The sequence below is a fragment of the Amia ocellicauda genome, unplaced genomic scaffold (assembly GCF_036373705.1).
Source record: "Amia ocellicauda isolate fAmiCal2 unplaced genomic scaffold, fAmiCal2.hap1 HAP1_SCAFFOLD_170, whole genome shotgun sequence".
NCBI classification, from domain to species: Eukaryota; Metazoa; Chordata; class Actinopteri; order Amiiformes; family Amiidae; genus Amia; species Amia ocellicauda.
This window is the reverse complement of record NW_027102733.1, coordinates 107,501-123,831: the sequence shown is the minus strand read 5'-3', so window position 1 is coordinate 123,831 and position 16,331 is coordinate 107,501. Positions and strand designations below refer to the sequence as shown.

Below are 16,331 nucleotides of genomic sequence, written 5' to 3'. Positions count from 1 at the left end.
CATCCAAGTACTGACCAGGCCCGAGCCTGCCTGGCTTCCGAGATCGGTCGAGATCGGGCGTATTCAGGCTAGTATGGCCGTAAGCCAGGGAGGCTGTCCCTGACGCTCTACTTAAAGGGAAGGCAATATCCGTTTCTGCCGTTCATACTTACAGTTGAACTGTCTCTCTACTCTAAAGCCCGGGACACACCAACGCGCCGCAGACAGTCCCTGCTAACTCGCCACGTTGTGGCAACGTTGTGGCAACGTTGTGCGTTTGCTGGGGTGCCACACCAGACCGGAACTATATTTTACAAAACGAACACATTGTCTTGATAAAACAGCTGTAATTGAGTGCCTGACATGCCAGTCAAGCGCAATCTTGAGAAGGTGTGCATTTCAGTAAGGATTTCAATTGACATGCAGTATGAAACTGAAAGGAGGTTGCATCACTATGATGCATAACATTGCATGTATTGTATTTTCAAATGTGTGCATTCATCCTGTTGTCATTTTGTTTTGAAAGCAGAAGAATCATTCAACAGGTTGCTGAGACAAATGTAAACCAGTAAAACATATGAAGAGAAACAAACCTTGAATATAAGTTCAGTTGTTTAAACATTTGACAAACTATGGTGAGGGGGTAAGAAAACACACAAATCCAGCAGCTCCTGTACTTCAATACACCAGAAGCCAATATTATTGGTGAGTCGGGTAGTCCATCATCACAGTTCGAGGGCAGGCATCATTTCAGTAATTTCATCCCGTTGCATTCACATCCGTGCCTTGAATGAGGTTGAATGTGATCTTTGCTCTCAAGTATGTTCCCAAGTTTTACACTTTCGTGCTTTGCATGAATGGGAATGGAACCGTGTGTGTTGAATGAGGCTCCTTGTGAGCACTGAACTTTGTCCGGTGGAGTTCCTTTTTGTGTTGCTGTAATTGTGTCATTTCTTGATGAGAAAGATTAGGCAACATTTAGTCACTTCTAGCCATGATGCTCAATTTATTTACGAATGTACCCTAGTTACTAGGGACCGTTTACGTTGGAGAACAAGATCTATTGTATGCCTGTGTATTTGGGGAAGTAAAATCTGAAATAATGATGAAATTGTGTGTATCCAAAGTTAAAACTCGTGATTTGTCGCCCTCTGGTGTGTAAAAGGTGCAAAAGCTTACAGCACCTGGTATTCCCAGGCGGTCTCCCATCCAAGTACCGACCAGGCCCGAGCCTGCTTGGCTTCGGAGATCGGACGAGATCGGGCGTATTCAGGCTAGTATGGCCGTAAGCCAGGGAGGCTGTCCCTGATGCTGTACTTAAAGGGAAGGCAATATCCGTTTCTGCCGTTCATACTTACAGTTGAACTGTCTCTCTACTCTAAAGCCCGGGACACAGCAGCGCGCCGCAGACAGTCCCTGCTAACACGCCACGTTGTGGCAACATTGTGGCAACGTTGTGCGTTAGCTGGGGTGCCACACCAGACCGGAACTATATTTTACAAAAAAAACACATTGTCTTGATAAAACAGCTGTAATTGAGTGCCTGACACGCCAGTCAAGCGCAATCTTGAGAAGGTGTGCATTTCAGTAAGGATTTCAATTGACATGCAGTATGAAACTGAAAGGAGGTTGCATCACTATGATGCATAACATTGCATGTATTGTATTTTCAAGTGTGTGCATTCATCCTGTTGTCATTTTGTTTTGAAAGCAGAAGAATCATTCAACAGGTTGCTGAGACAAATGTAAACCAGTAAAACATATGAAGAGAAACAAACCTTGAATATAAGTTCAGTTGTTTAAACATTTGACAAACTATGGTGAGGGGGTAAGAAAACACACAAATCCAGCAGCTCCTGTATTTCAATACACCAGAACCCAATATTATTGGCGAGTCGGGTAGTCCATCATCACAGTTCGAGGGCAGGCATCATTTCAGTAATTTCATCCCGTTGCATTCACATCCGTGCCTTGAATGAGATTGAATGTGATCTTTGCTCTCAAGTATGTTCCCAAGTTTTACACTTTCGTGCTTTGCATGAATGGGAATGGAACCGTGTGTGTTGAATGAGGCTCCTTGTGAGCACTGAACTTTGTCCGGTGGAGTTCCTTTTTGTGTTGCTGTAATTGTGTCATTTCTCGATGAGAAAGATTAGGCAACATTTAGTCACTTCTAGCCATGATGCTCAATTTATTTACGAATGTACACTAGTTACTAGGGACCGTTTACGTTGGAGAACAAGATCTATTCTATGCCTGTGTATTTGGGGAAGTCAAATCTGAAATAATGATGAAATTGCGTGTATCCAAAGTTAAAACTCGTGATTTGTCGCCCTCTGGTGTGTAAAAGATGCAAAAGCTTACAGCACCTGGTATTCCCAGGCGGTCTCCCATCCAAGTACTGACCAGGCCCGAGCCTGCTTAGCTTCCGAGATCGGACGAGATCGGGCGTATTCAGGCTAGTATGGCCGTAAGCCAGGGAAGCTGTCCCTGACGCTCTACTTAAAGGGAAGGCAATATCCGTTTCTTCCGCTCATACTTGCAATTGAACTGTCTCTCTACTCTAAAGTCCGGGACACACCAGCGCGCCGCAGACAGTCCCTGCTAACACGAAACGTTGTGGCAACGTTGTGCGTTAGCTGGGGTGCCACACCAGACCGGAACTATATATTACAAAACGAACACATTGTCTTGATAAAACAGCTGTAATTGAGTGCCTGACACGCCAGTCAAGCGCAATCTTGATAAGGTGTGCATTTCAGTAAGGATTTCAATTGACATGCAGTATGAAACTGAAAGGAGGTTGCATCACTATGATGCATAACATTGCATGTATTGTATTTTCAAGTGTGTGCATTCATCCTGTTGTCATTTTGTTTTGAAAGCAGAAGAATCATTCAACAGGTTGCTGAGACAAATGTAAACCAGTAAAACATATGAAGAGAAACAAACCTTGAATATAAGTTCAGTTGTTTAAACATTTGACAAACTATGGTGAGGGGGTAAGAAAACACACAAATCCAGCAGCTCCTGTATTTCAATACACCAGAACCCAATATTATTGGCGAGTCGGGTAGTCCATCATCACAGTTCGAGGGCAGGCATCATTTCAGTAATTTCATCCCGTTGCATTCACATCCGTGCCTTGAATGAGATTGTATGTGATCATTGCTCTCAAGTATGTTCCCAAGTTTTACACTTTCGTGCTTTGCATGAATGGGAATGGAACCGTGTGTGTTGAATGAAGCTCCTTGTGAGCACTGAACTTTGTCCGGTGGAGTTCCTTTTTGTGTTGCTGTAATTGTGTCATTTCTCGATGAGAAAGATTAGGCAACATTTAGTCACTTCTAGCCATGATGCTCAATTTATTTACGAATGTACCCTAGTTACTAGGGACCGTTTACGTTGGAGAACAAGATCTATTGTATGCCTGTGTATTTGGGGAAGTCAAATCTGAAATAATGATGAAATTGCTTGTATCCAAAGTTAAAACTCGTGATTTGTCGCCCTCTGGTGTGTAAAAGATGCAAAAGCTTACAGCACCTGGTATTCCCAGGCGGTCTCCCATCCAAGTACTGACCAGGCCCGAGCCTGCTTAGCTTCCGAGATCGGACGAGATCTGGCGTATTCAGGCTAGTATGGCCGTAAGCCGGGGAGGCTGTCCCTGACGTTCTACTTAAAGGGAAGGCAATATCCGTTTCTGCCGTTCATACTTACAGTTGAACTGTCTCTCTACTCTAAAGCCCGGGACACACCAGCGCAGCCGCAGACAGTCCCTGCTAACACGCCACGTTGTGGCAACATTGTGGCAACGTTGTGCGTTAGCTGGGGTGCCACACCAGACCGGAACTATATATTACAAAACGAACACATTCTCTTGATAAAACAGCTGTAATTGAGTGCCTGACACGCCAGTCAAGCGCAATCTTGAGAAGGTGTGCATTTCAGTAAGGATTTCAATTGACATGCAGTATGAAACTGAAAGGAGGTTGCATCACTATGATGCATAACATTGCATGTATTGTATTTTCAAGTGTGTGCATTCATCCTGTTGTCATTTTGTTTTGAAAGCAGAAGAATCATTCAACAGGTTGCTGAGACAAATGTAAACCAGTAAAACATATGAAGAGAAACAAACCTTGAATATAAGTTCAGTTGTTTAAACATTTGACAAACTATGGTGAGGGGGTAAGAAAACACACAAATCCAGCAGCTCCTGTATTTCAATACACCAGAACCCAATATTATTGGCGAGTCGGGTAGTCCATCATCACAGTTCGAGGGCAGGCATCATTTCAGTAATTTCATCCCGTTGCATTCACATCCGTGCCTTGAATGAGATTGAATGTGATCTTTGCTCTCAAGTATTTTCCCAAGTTTTACACTTTCGTGCTTTGCATGAATGGGAATGGAACCGTGTGTGTTGAATGAGGCTCCTTGTGAGCACTGAACTTTGTCCGGTGGAGTTCCTTTTTGTGTTGCTGTAATTGTGTCATTTCTCGATGAGAAAGATTAGGCAACATTTAGTCACTTCTAGCCATGATGCTCAATTTATTTACGAATGTACACTAGTTACTAGGGACCGTTTACGTTGGAGAACAAGATCTATTCTATGCCTGTGTATTTGGGGAAGTCAAATCTGAAATAATGATGAAATTGCGTGTATCCAAAGTTAAAACTCGTGATTTGTCGCCCTCTGGTGTGTAAAAGATGCAAAAGCTTACAGCACCTGGTATTCCCAGGCGGTCTCCCATCCAAGTACTGACCAGGCCCGAGCCTGCTTAGCTTCCGAGATCGGACGAGATCGGGCGTATTCAGGCTAGTATGGCCGTAAGCCAGGGAGGCTGTCCCTGACGCTCTACTTAAAGGGAAGGCAATATCCGTTTCTTCCGCTCATACTTGCAATTGAACTGTCTCTCTACTCTAAAGTCCGGGACACACCAGCGCGCCGCAGACAGTCCCTGCTAACACGAAACGTTGTGGCAACGTTGTGCGTTAGCTGGGGTGCCACACCAGACCGGAACTATATATTACAAAACGAACACATTGTCTTGATAAAACAGCTGTAATTGAGTGCCTGACACGCCAGTCAAGCGCAATCTTGAGAAGGTGTGCATTTCAGTAAGGATTTCAATTGACATGCAGTATGAAACTGAAAGGAGGTTGCATCACTATGATGCATAACATTGCATGTATTGTATTTTCAAGTGTGTGCATTCATCCTGTTGTCATTTTGTTTTGAAAGCAGAAGAATCATTCAACAGGTTGCTGAGACAAATGTAAACCAGTAAAACATATGAAGAGAAACAAACCTTGAATATAAGTTCAGTTGTTTAAACATTTGACAAACTATGGTGAGGGGGTAAGAAAACACACAAATCCAGCAGCTCCTGTATTTCAATACACCAGAACCCAATATTATTGGCGAGTCGGGTAGTCCATCATCACAGTTCGAGGGCAGGCATCATTTCAGTAATTTCATCCCGTTGCATTCACATCCGTGCCTTGAATGAGATTGAATGTGATCTTTGCTCTCAAGTATGTTCCCAAGTTTTACACTTTCGTGCTTTGCATGAATGGGAATGGAACCGTGTGTGTTGAATGAAGCTCCTTGTGAGCACTGAACTTTGTCCGGTGGAGTTCCTTTTTGTGTTGCTGTAATTGTGTCATTTCTCGATGAGAAAGATTAGGCAACATTTAGTCACTTCTAGCCATGATGCTCAATTTATTTACGAATGTACCCTAGTTACTAGGGACCGTTTACGTTGGAGAACAAGATCTATTGTATGCCTGTGTATTTGGGGAAGTCAAATCTGAAATAATGATGAAATTGCGTGTATCCAAAGTTAAAACTCGTGATTTGTCGCCCTCTGGTGTGTAAAAGATGCAAAAGCTTACAGCACCTGGTATTCCCAGGCGGTCTCCCATCCAAGTACTGACCAGGCCCGAGCCTGCTTAGCTTCCGAGATCGGACGAGATCGGGCGTATTCAGGCTAGTATGGCCGTAAGCCAGGGAGGCTGTCCCTGACGCTCTACTTAAAGGGAAGGCAATATCCGTTTCTGCCGTTCATACTTACAGTTGAACTGTCTCTCTACTCTAAAGCCCGGGACACACCAGCGCGCCGCAGACAGTCCCTGCTAACACGCCACGTTGTGGCAACATTGTGGCAACGTTGTGCGTTAGCTGGGGTGCCACACCAGACCGGAACTATATATTACAAAACGAACACATTCTCTTGATAAAACAGCTGTAATTGAGTGCCTGACACGCCAGTCAAGCGCAATCTTGAGAAGGTGTGCATTTCAGTAAGGATTTCTATTGACATGCAGTATGAAACTGAAAGGAGGTTGCATCACTATGATGCATAACATTGCATGTATTGTATTTTCAAGTGTGTGCATTCATCCTGTTGTCATTTTGTTTTGAAAGCAGAAGAATCATTCAACAGGTTGCTGAGACAAATGTAAACCAGTAAAACATATGAAGAGAAACAAACCTTGAATATAAGTTCAGTTGTTTAAACATTTGACAAACTATGGTGAGGGGGTAAGAAAACACACAAATCCAGCAGCTCCTGTATTTCAATACACCAGAACCCAATATTATTGGCGAGTCGGGTAGTCCATCATCACAGTTCGAGGGCAGGCATCATTTCAGTAATTTCATCCCGTTGCATTCACATCCGTGCCTTGAATGAGATTGAATGTGATCTTTGCTCTCAAGTATGTTCCCAAGTTTTACACTTTCGTGCTTTGCATGAATGGGAATGGAACCGTGTGTGTTGAATGAGGCTCCTTGTGAGCACTGAACTTTGTCCGGTGGAGTTCCTTTTTGTGTTGCTGTAATTGTGTCATTTCTCGATGAGAAAGATTAGGCAACATTTAGTCACTTCTAGCCATGATGCTCAATTTATTTACGAATGTACCCTAGTTACTAGGGACCGTTTACGTTGGAGAACAAGATCTATTGTATGCCTGTGTATTTGGGGAAGTCAAATCTGAAATAATGATGAAATTGCGTGTATCCAAAGTTAAAACTCGTGATTTGTCGCCCTCTGGTGTGTAAAAGATGCAAAAGCTTACAGCACCTGGTATTCCCAGGCGGTCTCCCATCCAAGTACTGACCAGGCCCGAGCCTGCTTAGCTTCCGAGATCGGACGAGATCGGGCGTATTCAGGCTAGTATGGCCGTAAGCCAGGGAGGCTGTCCCTGACGCTCTACTTAAAGGGAAGGCAATATCCGTTTCTGCCGCTCATACTTGCAGTTGAACTCTCTCTCTACTCTAAAGTCCGGGACACACCAGCGCGCCGCAGACAGTCCCTGCTAACACGAAACGTTGTGGCAACGTTGTGCGTTAGCTGGGGTGCCACACCAGACCGGAACTATATATTACAAAACGAACATATTGTCTTGATAATACAGCTGTAATTGAGTGCCTGACACGCCAGTCAAGCGCAATCTTGAGAAGGTGTGCATTTCAGTAAGGATTTCAATTGACATGCAGTATGAAACTGAAAGGAGGTTGCATCACTATGATGCATAACATTGCATGTATTGTATTTTCAAGTGTGTGCATTCATCCTGTTGTCATTTTGTTTTGAAAGCAGAAGAATCATTCAACAGGTTGCTGAGACAAATGTAAACCAGTAAAACATATGAAGAGAAACAAACCTTGAATATAAGTTCAGTTGTTTAAACATTTGACAAACTATGGTGAGGGGGTAAGAAAACACACAAATCCAGCAGCTCCTGTATTTCAATACACCAGAACCCAATATTATTGGCGAGTCGGGTAGTCCATCATCACAGTTCGAGGGCAGGCATCATTTCAGTAATTTCATCCCGTTGCATTCACATCCGTGCCTTGAATGAGATTGAATGTGATCTTTGCTCTCAAGTATGTTCCCAAGTTTTACACTTTCGTGCTTTGCATGAATGGGAATGGAACCGTGTGTGTTGAATGAGGCTCCTTGTGAGCACTGATCTTTGTCCGGTGGAGTTCCTTTTTGTGTTGCTGTAATTGTGTCATTTCTCGATGAGAAAGATTAGGCAACATTTAGTCACTTCTAGCCATGATGCTCAATTTATTTACGAATGTACCCTAGTTACTAGGGACCGTTTACGTTGGAGAACAAGATCTATTGTATGCCTGTGTATTTGGGGAAGTCAAATCTGAAATAATGATGAAATTGCGTGTATCCAAAGTTAAAACTCGTGATTTGTCGCGCTCTGGTGTGTAAAAGATGCAAAAGCTTACAGCACCTGGTATTCCCAGGCGGTCTCCCATCCAAGTACTGACCAGGCCAGAGCCTGCTTAGCTTCCGAGATCGGACGAGATCGGGCGTATTCAGGCTAGTATGGCCGTAAGCCAGGGAGGCTGTCCCTGACGCTCTACTTAAAGGGAAGGCAATATCCGTTTCTGCCGTTCATACTTACAGTTGAACTGTCTCTCTACTCTAAAGCCCGGGACACACCAGCGCGCCGCAGACAGTCCCTGCTAACACGAAACGTTGTGGCAACGTTGTGCGTTAGCTGGGGTGCCACACCAGACCGGAACTATATATTACAAAACGAACACATTTGTCTTGATAAAACAGCTGTAATTGAGTGCCTGACACGCCAGTCAAGCGCAATCTTGAGAAGGTGTGCATTTCAGTAAGGATTTCAATTGACATGCAGTATGAAACTGAAAGGAGGTTGCATCACTATGATGCATAACATTGCATGTATTGTATTTTCAAGTGTGTGCATTCATCCTGTTGTCATTTTGTTTTGAAAGCAGAAGAATCATTCAACAGGTTGCTGAGACAAATGTAAACCAGTAAAACATATGAAGAGAAACAAACCTTGAATATAAGTTCAGTTGTTTAAACATTTGACAAACTATGGTGAGGGGGTAAGAAAACACACAAATCCAGCAGCTCCTGTATTTCAATACACCAGAACCCAATATTATTGGCGAGTCGGGTAGTCCATCATCACAGTTCGAGGGCAGGCATCATTTCAGTAATTTCATCCCGTTGCATTCACATCCGTGCCTTGAATGAGATTGAATGTGATCTTTGCTCTCAAGTATGTTCCCAAGTTTTACACTTTCGTGCTTTGCATGAATGGGAATGGAACCGTGTGTGTTGAATGAGGCTCCTTGTGAGCACTGATCTTTGTCCGGTGGAGTTCCTTTTTGTGTTGCTGTAATTGTGTCATTTCTCGATGAGAAAGATTAGGCAACATTTAGTCACTTCTAGCCATGATGCTCAATTTATTTACGAATGTACCCTAGTTACTAGGGACCGTTTACGTTGGAGAACAAGATCTATTGTATGCCTGTGTATTTGGGGAAGTCAAATCTGAAATAATGATGAAATTGCGTGTATCCAAAGTTAAAACTCGTGATTTGTCGCCCTCTGGTGTGTAAAATATGCAAAAGCTTACAGCACCTGGTATTCCCAGGCGGTCTCCCATGCAAGTACTGACCAGGCCCGAGCCTGCTTAGCTTCCGAGATCGGACGAGATCGGGCGTATTCAGGCTAGTATGGCCGTAAGCCAGGAATGCTGTCCCTGACGCTCTACTTAAAGGGAAGGCAATATCCGTTTCTGCCGTTCATACTTACAGTTGAACTGTCTCTCTACTCTAAAGCCCGGGACACACCAGCGCGCCGCAGACAGTCCCTGCTAAGACGCCACGTTGTGGCAACATTGTGGCAACGTTGTGCGTTAGCTGGGGTGCCACACCAGACCGGAACTATATTTTACAAAACGAACACATTGTCTTGATAATACAGCTGTAATTGAGTGCCTGACATGCCAGTCAAGCGCAATCTTGAGAAGGTGTGCATTTCAGTAAGGATTTCAATTGACATGCAGTATGAAACTGAAAGGAGGTTGCATCACTATGATGCATAACATTGCATGTATTGTATTTTCAAGTGTGTGCATTCATCCTGTTGTCATTTTGTTTTGAAAGCAGAAGAATCATTCAACAGGTTGCTGAGACAAATGTAAACCAGTAAAACATATGAAGAGAAACAAACCTTGAATATAAGTTCAGTTGTTTAAACATTTGACAAACTATGGTGAGGGGGTAAGAAAACACACAAATCGAGCAGCTCCTGTATTTCAATACACCAGAACCCAATATTATTGGCGAGTCGGGTAGTCCATCATCACAGTTCGAGGGCAGGCATCTTTTCAGTAATTTCATCCCGTTGCATTCACATCCGTGCCTTGAATGAGATTGAATGTGATCTTTGCTCTCAAGTATGTTCCCAAGTTTTACACTTTCGTGCTTTGCATGAATGGGAATGGAACCGTGTGTGTTGAATGAGGCTCCTTGTGAGCACTGATCTTTGTCCGGTGGAGTTCCTTTTTGTGTTGCTGTAATTGTGTCATTTCTCGATGAGAAAGATTAGGCAACATTTAGTCACTTCTAGCCATGATGCTCAATTTATTTACGAATGTACCCTAGTTACTAGGGACCGTTTACGTTGGAGAACAAGATCTATTGTATGCCTGTGTATTTGGGGAAGTCAAATCTGAAATAATGATGAAATTGCGTGTATCCAAAGTTAAAACTCGTGATTTGTCGCCCTCTGGTGTGTAAAAGATGCAAAAGCTTACAGCACCTGGTATTCCCAGGCGGTCTCCCATCCAAGTACTGACCAGGCCCGAGCCTGCTTAGCTTCCGAGATCGGGCGTATTCAGGCTAGTATGGCCGTAAGCCAGGGAGGCTGTCCCTGACGCTCTACTTAAAGGGAAGGCAATATCCGTTTCTGCCGCTCATACTTACAGTTGAACTGTCTCTCTACTCTAAAGCCCGGGACACACCAGCGCGCCGCAGACAGTCCCTGCTAACACGCCACGTTGTGGCAACATTGTGGCAACGTTGTGCGTTAGCTGGGGTGCCACACCAGACCGGAACTATATATTACAAAACGAACACATTCTCTTGATAAAACAGCTGTAATTGAGTGCCTGACACGCCAGTCAAGCGCAATCTTGAGAAGGTGTGCATTTCAGTAAGGATTTCTATTGACATGCAGTATGAAACTGAAAGGAGGTTGCATCACTATGATGCATAACATTGCATGTATTGTATTTTCAAGTGTGTGCATTCATCCTGTTGTCATTTTGTTTTGAAAGCAGAAGAATCATTCAACAGGTTGCTGAGACAAATGTAAACCAGTAAAACATATGAAGAGAAACAAACCTTGAATATAAGTTCAGTTGTTTAAAAATTTGACAAACTATGGTGAGGGGGTAAGAAAACACACAAATCCAGCAGCTCCTGTATTTCAATACACCAGAACCCAATATTATTGGCGAGTCGGGTAGTCCATCATCACAGTTCGAGGGCAGGCATCATTTCAGTAATTTCATCCCGTTGCATTCACATCCGTGCCTTGAATGAGATTGAATGTGATCTTTGCTCTCAAGTATGTTCCCAAGTTTTACACTTTCGTGCTTTGCATGAATGGGAATGGAACCGTGTGTGTTGAATGAGGCTCCTTGTGAGCACTGATCTTTGTCCGGTGGAGTTCCTTTTTGTGTTGCTGTAATTGTGTCATTTCTCGATGAGAAAGATTAGGCAACATTTAGTCACTTCTAGCCATGATGCTCAATTTATTTACGAATGTACCCTATTTACTAGGGACCGTTTACGTTGGAGAACAAGATCTATTGTATGCCTGTGTATTTGGGGAAGTCAAATCTGAAATAATGATGAAATTGCGTGTATCCAAAGTTAAAACTCGTGATTTGTCGCGCTCTGGTGTGTAAAAGATGCAAAAGCTTACAGCACCTGGTATTCCCAGGCGGTCTCCCATCCAAGTACTGACCAGGCCCGAGCCTGCTTAGCTTCCGAGATCGGACGAGATCGGGCGTATTCAGGCTAGTATGGCCGTAAGCCAGGGAGGCTGTCCCTGACGCTCTACTTAAAGGGAAGGCAATATCCGTTTCTGCCGTTCATACTTACAGTTGAACTGTCTCTCTACTCTAAAGCCCGGGACACACCAGCGCGCCGCAGACAGTCCCTGCTAACACGAAACGTTGTGGCAACGTTGTGCGTTAGCTGGGGTGCCACACCAGACCGGAACTATATTTTACAAAACGAACACATTTGTCTTGATAAAACAGCTGTAATTGAGTGCCTGACACGCCAGTCAAGCGCAATCTTGAGAAGGTGTGCATTTCAGTAAGGATTTCAATTGACATGCAGTATGAAACTGAAAGGAGGTTGCATCACTATGATGCATAACATTGCATGTATTGTATTTTCAAGTGTGTGCATTCATCCTGTTGTCATTTTGTTTTGAAAGCAGAAGAATCATTCAACAGGTTGCTGAGACAAATGTAAACCAGTAAAACATATGAAGAGAAACAAACCTTGAATATAAGTTCAGTTGTTTAAACATTTGACAAACTATGGTGAGGGGGTAAGAAAACACACAAATCCAGCAGCTCCTGTATTTCAATACACCAGAACCCAATATTATTGGCGAGTCGGGTAGTCCATCATCACAGTTCGAGGGCAGGCATCATTTCAGTAATTTCATCCCGTTGCATTCACATCCGTGCCTTGAATGAGATTGAATGTGATCTTTGCTCTCAAGTATGTTCCCAAGTTTTACACTTTCGTGCTTTGCATGAATGGGAATGGAACCGTGTGTGTTGAATGAGGCTCCTTGTGAGCACTGAACTTTGTCCGGTGGAGTTCCTTTTTGTGTTGCTGTAATTGTGTCATTTCTCGATGAGAAAGATTAGGCAACATTTAGTCACTTCTAGCCATGATGCTCAATTTATTTACGAATGTACCCTAGTTACTAGGGACCGTTTACGTTGGAGAACAAGATCTATTGTATGCCTGTGTATTTGGGGAAGTCAAATCTGAAATAATGATGAAATTGCGTGTATCCAAAGTTAAAACTCGTGATTTGTCGCCCTCTGGTGTGTAAAAGATGCAAAAGCTTACAGCACCTGGTATTCCCAGGCGGTCTCCCATCCAAGTACTGACCAGGCCCGAGCCTGCTTAGCTTCCGAGATCGGACGAGATCGGGCGTATTCAGGCTAGTATGGCCGTAAGCCAGGGAGGCTGTCCCTGACGCTCTACTTAAAGGGAAGGCAATATCCGTTTCTGCCGCTCATACTTGCAGTTGAACTCTCTCTCTACTCTAAAGTCCGGGACACACCAGCGCGCCGCAGACAGTCCCTGCTAACACGAAACGTTGTGGCAACGTTGTGCGTTAGCTGGGGTGCCACACCAGACCGGAACTATATATTACAAAACGAACATATTGTCTTGATAATACAGCTGTAATTGAGTGCCTGACACGCCAGTCAAGCGCAATCTTGAGAAGGTGTGCATTTCAGTAAGGATTTCAATTGACATGCAGTATGAAACTGAAAGGAGGTTGCATCACTATGATGCATAACATTGCATGTATTGTATTTTCAAGTGTGTGCATTCATCCTGTTGTCATTTTGTTTTGAAAGCAGAAGAATCATTCAACAGGTTGCTGAGACAAATGTAAACCAGTAAAACATATGAAGAGAAACAAACCTTGAATATAAGTTCAGTTGTTTAAACATTTGACAAACTATGGTGAGGGGGTAAGAAAACACACAAATCCAGCAGCTCCTGTATTTCAATACACCAGAACCCAATATTATTGGCGAGTCGGGTAGTCCATCATCACAGTTCGAGGGCAGGCATCATTTCAGTAATTTCATCCCGTTGCATTCACATCCGTGCCTTGAATGAGATTGAATGTGATCTTTGCTCTCAAGTATGTTCCCAAGTTTTACACTTTCGTGCTTTGCATGAATGGGAATGGAACCGTGTGTGTTGAATGAGGCTCCTTGTGAGCACTGATCTTTGTCCGGTGGAGTTCCTTTTTGTGTTGCTGTAATTGTGTCATTTCTCGATGAGAAAGATTAGGCAACATTTAGTCACTTCTAGCCATGATGCTCAATTTATTTACGAATGTACCCTATTTACTAGGGACCGTTTACGTTGGAGAACAAGATCTATTGTATGCCTGTGTATTTGGGGAAGTCAAATCTGAAATAATGATGAAATTGCGTGTATCCAAAGTTAAAACTCGTGATTTGTCGCGCTCTGGTGTGTAAAAGATGCAAAAGCTTACAGCACCTGGTATTCCCAGGCGGTCTCCCATCCAAGTACTGACCAGGCCCGAGCCTGCTTAGCTTCCGAGATCGGACGAGATCGGGCGTATTCAGGCTAGTATGGCCGTAAGCCAGGGAGGCTGTCCCTGACGCTCTACTTAAAGGGAAGGCAATATCCGTTTCTGCCGTTCATACTTACAGTTGAACTGTCTCTCTACTCTAAAGCCCGGGACACACCAGCGCGCCGCAGACAGTCCCTGCTAACACGCCACGTTGTGGCAACATTGTGGCAACGTTGTGCGTTAGCTGGGGTGCCACACCAGACCGGAACTATATTTTACAAAACGAACACATTTGTCTTGATAAAACAGCTGTAATTGAGTGCCTGACACGCCAGTCAAGCGCAATCTTGAGAAGGTGTGCATTTCAGTAAGGATTTCAATTGACGTGCAGTATGAAACTGAAAGGAGGTTGCATCACTATGATGCATAACATTGCATGTATTGTATTTTCAAGTGTGTGCATTCATCCTGTTGTAATTTTGTTTTGAAAGCAGAAGAATCATTCAACAGGTTGCTGAGACAAATGTAAACCAGTAAAACATATGAAGAGAAACAAACCTTGAATATAAGTTCAGTTGTTTAAACATTTGACAAACTATGGTGAGGGGGTAAGAAAACACACAAATCCAGCAGCTCCTGTATTTCAATACACCAGAACCCAATATTATTGGCGAGTCGGGTAGTCCATCATCACAGTTCGAGGGCAGGCATCATTTCAGTAATTTCATCCCGTTGCATTCACATCCGTGCCTTGAATGAGATTGAATGTGATCTTTGCTCTCAAGTATGTTCCCAAGTTTTACACTTTCGTGCTTTGCATGAATGGGAATGGAACCGTGTGTGTTGAATGAGGCTCCTTGTGAGCACTGAACTCTGTCCGGTGGAGTTCCTTTTTGTGTTGCTGTAATTGTGTCATTTCTCGATGAGAAAGATTAGGCAACATTTAGTCACTTCTAGCCATGATGCTCAATTTATTTACGAATGTACCCTAGTTACTAGGGACCGTTTACGTTGGAGAACAAGATCTATTGTATGCCTGTGTATTTGGGGAAGTCAAATCTGAAATAATGATGAAATTGCGTGTATCCAAAGTTAAAACTCGTGATTTGTCGCCCTCTGGTGTGTAAAAGATGCAAAAGCTTACAGCACCTGGTTTTCCCAGGTGGTCTCCCATCCAAGTACTGACCAGGCCCGAGCCTGCTTAGCTTCCGAGATCGGACGAGATCGGGCGTATTCAGGCTAGTATGGCCGTAAGCCAGGGAGGCTGTCCCTGACGCTCTACTTAAAGAGAAGGCAATATCCGTTTCTGCCGCTCATACTTGCAGTTGAACTGTCTCTCTACTCTAAAGTCCGGGACACACCAGCGCGCCGCAGACAGTCCCTGCTAACACGAAACGTTGTGGCAACGTTGTGCGTTAGCTGGGGTGCCACACCAGACCGGAACTATATTTTACAAAACGAACACATTGTCTTGATAAAACAGCTGTAATTGAGTGCCTGACACGCCAGTCAAGCGCAATCTTGAGAAGGTGTGCATTTCAGTAAGGATATCAATTGACATGCAGTATGAAACTGAAAGGAGGTTGCATCACTATGATGCATAACATTGCATGTATTATATTTTCAAGTGTGTGCATTCATCCTGTTGTCATTTTGTTTTGAAAGCAGAAGAATCATTCAACAGGTTGCTGAGACAAATGTAAACCAGTAAAACATATGAAGAGAAACAAACCTTGAATATAAGTTCAGTTGTTTAAACATTTGACAAACTATGGTGAGGGGGTAAGAAAACACACAAATCCAGCAGCTCCTGTATTTCAATACACCAGAAGCCAATATTATTGGCGAGTCGGGTAGTCCATCATCACAGTTCGAGGGCAGGCATCATTTCAGTAATTTCATCCCGTTGCATTCACATCCGTGCCTTGATTGAGATTGAATGTGATCATTGCTCTCAAGTATGTTCCCAAGTTTTACACTTTCGTGCTTTGCATGAATGGGAATGGAACCGTGTGTGTTGAATGAGGCTCCTTGTGAGCACTGAACTTTGTCCGGTGGAGTTCCTTTTTGTGTTGCTGTAATTGTGTCATTTCTCGATGAGAAAGATTAGGCAACATTTAGTCACTTCTAGCCATGATGCTCAATTTATTTACGAATGTACCCTAGTAA

The 16,331-nt window shown here is 43.6% G+C and overlaps 12 non-coding genes and 1 pseudogene across 12 annotated transcripts; all 13 read right to left on the bottom strand.

Annotated features, from left to right (window-relative positions):
• Nucleotides 1-1,151: 1,151 nt before the first annotated feature.
• On the bottom strand, nt 1,152-1,270 carry LOC136723909 (5S ribosomal RNA). The gene has a single exon (XR_010806863.1). It is a non-coding gene; the product is annotated as a 5S ribosomal RNA (ribosomal RNA).
• Nucleotides 1,271-2,336: 1,066 nt separating this feature from the next.
• Nucleotides 2,337-2,455, bottom strand: LOC136723964 (5S ribosomal RNA). Its single transcript, XR_010806910.1, has one exon. It is a non-coding gene; the product is annotated as a 5S ribosomal RNA (ribosomal RNA).
• Nucleotides 2,456-3,510: 1,055 nt separating this feature from the next.
• LOC136723891 (5S ribosomal RNA) lies at nt 3,511-3,629 on the bottom strand. Its single transcript, XR_010806847.1, has one exon. It is a non-coding gene; the product is annotated as a 5S ribosomal RNA (ribosomal RNA).
• Nucleotides 3,630-4,696: 1,067 nt separating this feature from the next.
• Nucleotides 4,697-4,815, bottom strand: LOC136723963 (5S ribosomal RNA). Its single transcript, XR_010806909.1, has one exon. It is a non-coding gene; the product is annotated as a 5S ribosomal RNA (ribosomal RNA).
• A 1,055-nt stretch (nt 4,816-5,870) lies between these two features.
• On the bottom strand, nt 5,871-5,989 carry LOC136723962 (5S ribosomal RNA). Its single transcript, XR_010806908.1, has one exon. It is a non-coding gene; the product is annotated as a 5S ribosomal RNA (ribosomal RNA).
• A 1,066-nt stretch (nt 5,990-7,055) lies between these two features.
• Nucleotides 7,056-7,174, bottom strand: LOC136723961 (5S ribosomal RNA). Its single transcript, XR_010806907.1, has one exon. It is a non-coding gene; the product is annotated as a 5S ribosomal RNA (ribosomal RNA).
• A 1,055-nt stretch (nt 7,175-8,229) lies between these two features.
• Nucleotides 8,230-8,348, bottom strand: LOC136723866 (5S ribosomal RNA). Its single transcript, XR_010806824.1, has one exon. It is a non-coding gene; the product is annotated as a 5S ribosomal RNA (ribosomal RNA).
• Nucleotides 8,349-9,404: 1,056 nt separating this feature from the next.
• On the bottom strand, nt 9,405-9,523 carry LOC136723875 (5S ribosomal RNA). The gene has a single exon (XR_010806832.1). It is a non-coding gene; the product is annotated as a 5S ribosomal RNA (ribosomal RNA).
• A 1,066-nt stretch (nt 9,524-10,589) lies between these two features.
• On the bottom strand, nt 10,590-10,698 carry LOC136723920 (uncharacterized; annotated as a pseudogene).
• A 1,066-nt stretch (nt 10,699-11,764) lies between these two features.
• On the bottom strand, nt 11,765-11,883 carry LOC136723960 (5S ribosomal RNA). Its single transcript, XR_010806906.1, has one exon. It is a non-coding gene; the product is annotated as a 5S ribosomal RNA (ribosomal RNA).
• A 1,056-nt stretch (nt 11,884-12,939) lies between these two features.
• On the bottom strand, nt 12,940-13,058 carry LOC136723958 (5S ribosomal RNA). The gene has a single exon (XR_010806905.1). It is a non-coding gene; the product is annotated as a 5S ribosomal RNA (ribosomal RNA).
• A 1,055-nt stretch (nt 13,059-14,113) lies between these two features.
• On the bottom strand, nt 14,114-14,232 carry LOC136723957 (5S ribosomal RNA). The gene has a single exon (XR_010806904.1). It is a non-coding gene; the product is annotated as a 5S ribosomal RNA (ribosomal RNA).
• A 1,067-nt stretch (nt 14,233-15,299) lies between these two features.
• On the bottom strand, nt 15,300-15,418 carry LOC136723966 (5S ribosomal RNA). Its single transcript, XR_010806912.1, has one exon. It is a non-coding gene; the product is annotated as a 5S ribosomal RNA (ribosomal RNA).
• Nucleotides 15,419-16,331: the final 913 nt, after the last annotated feature.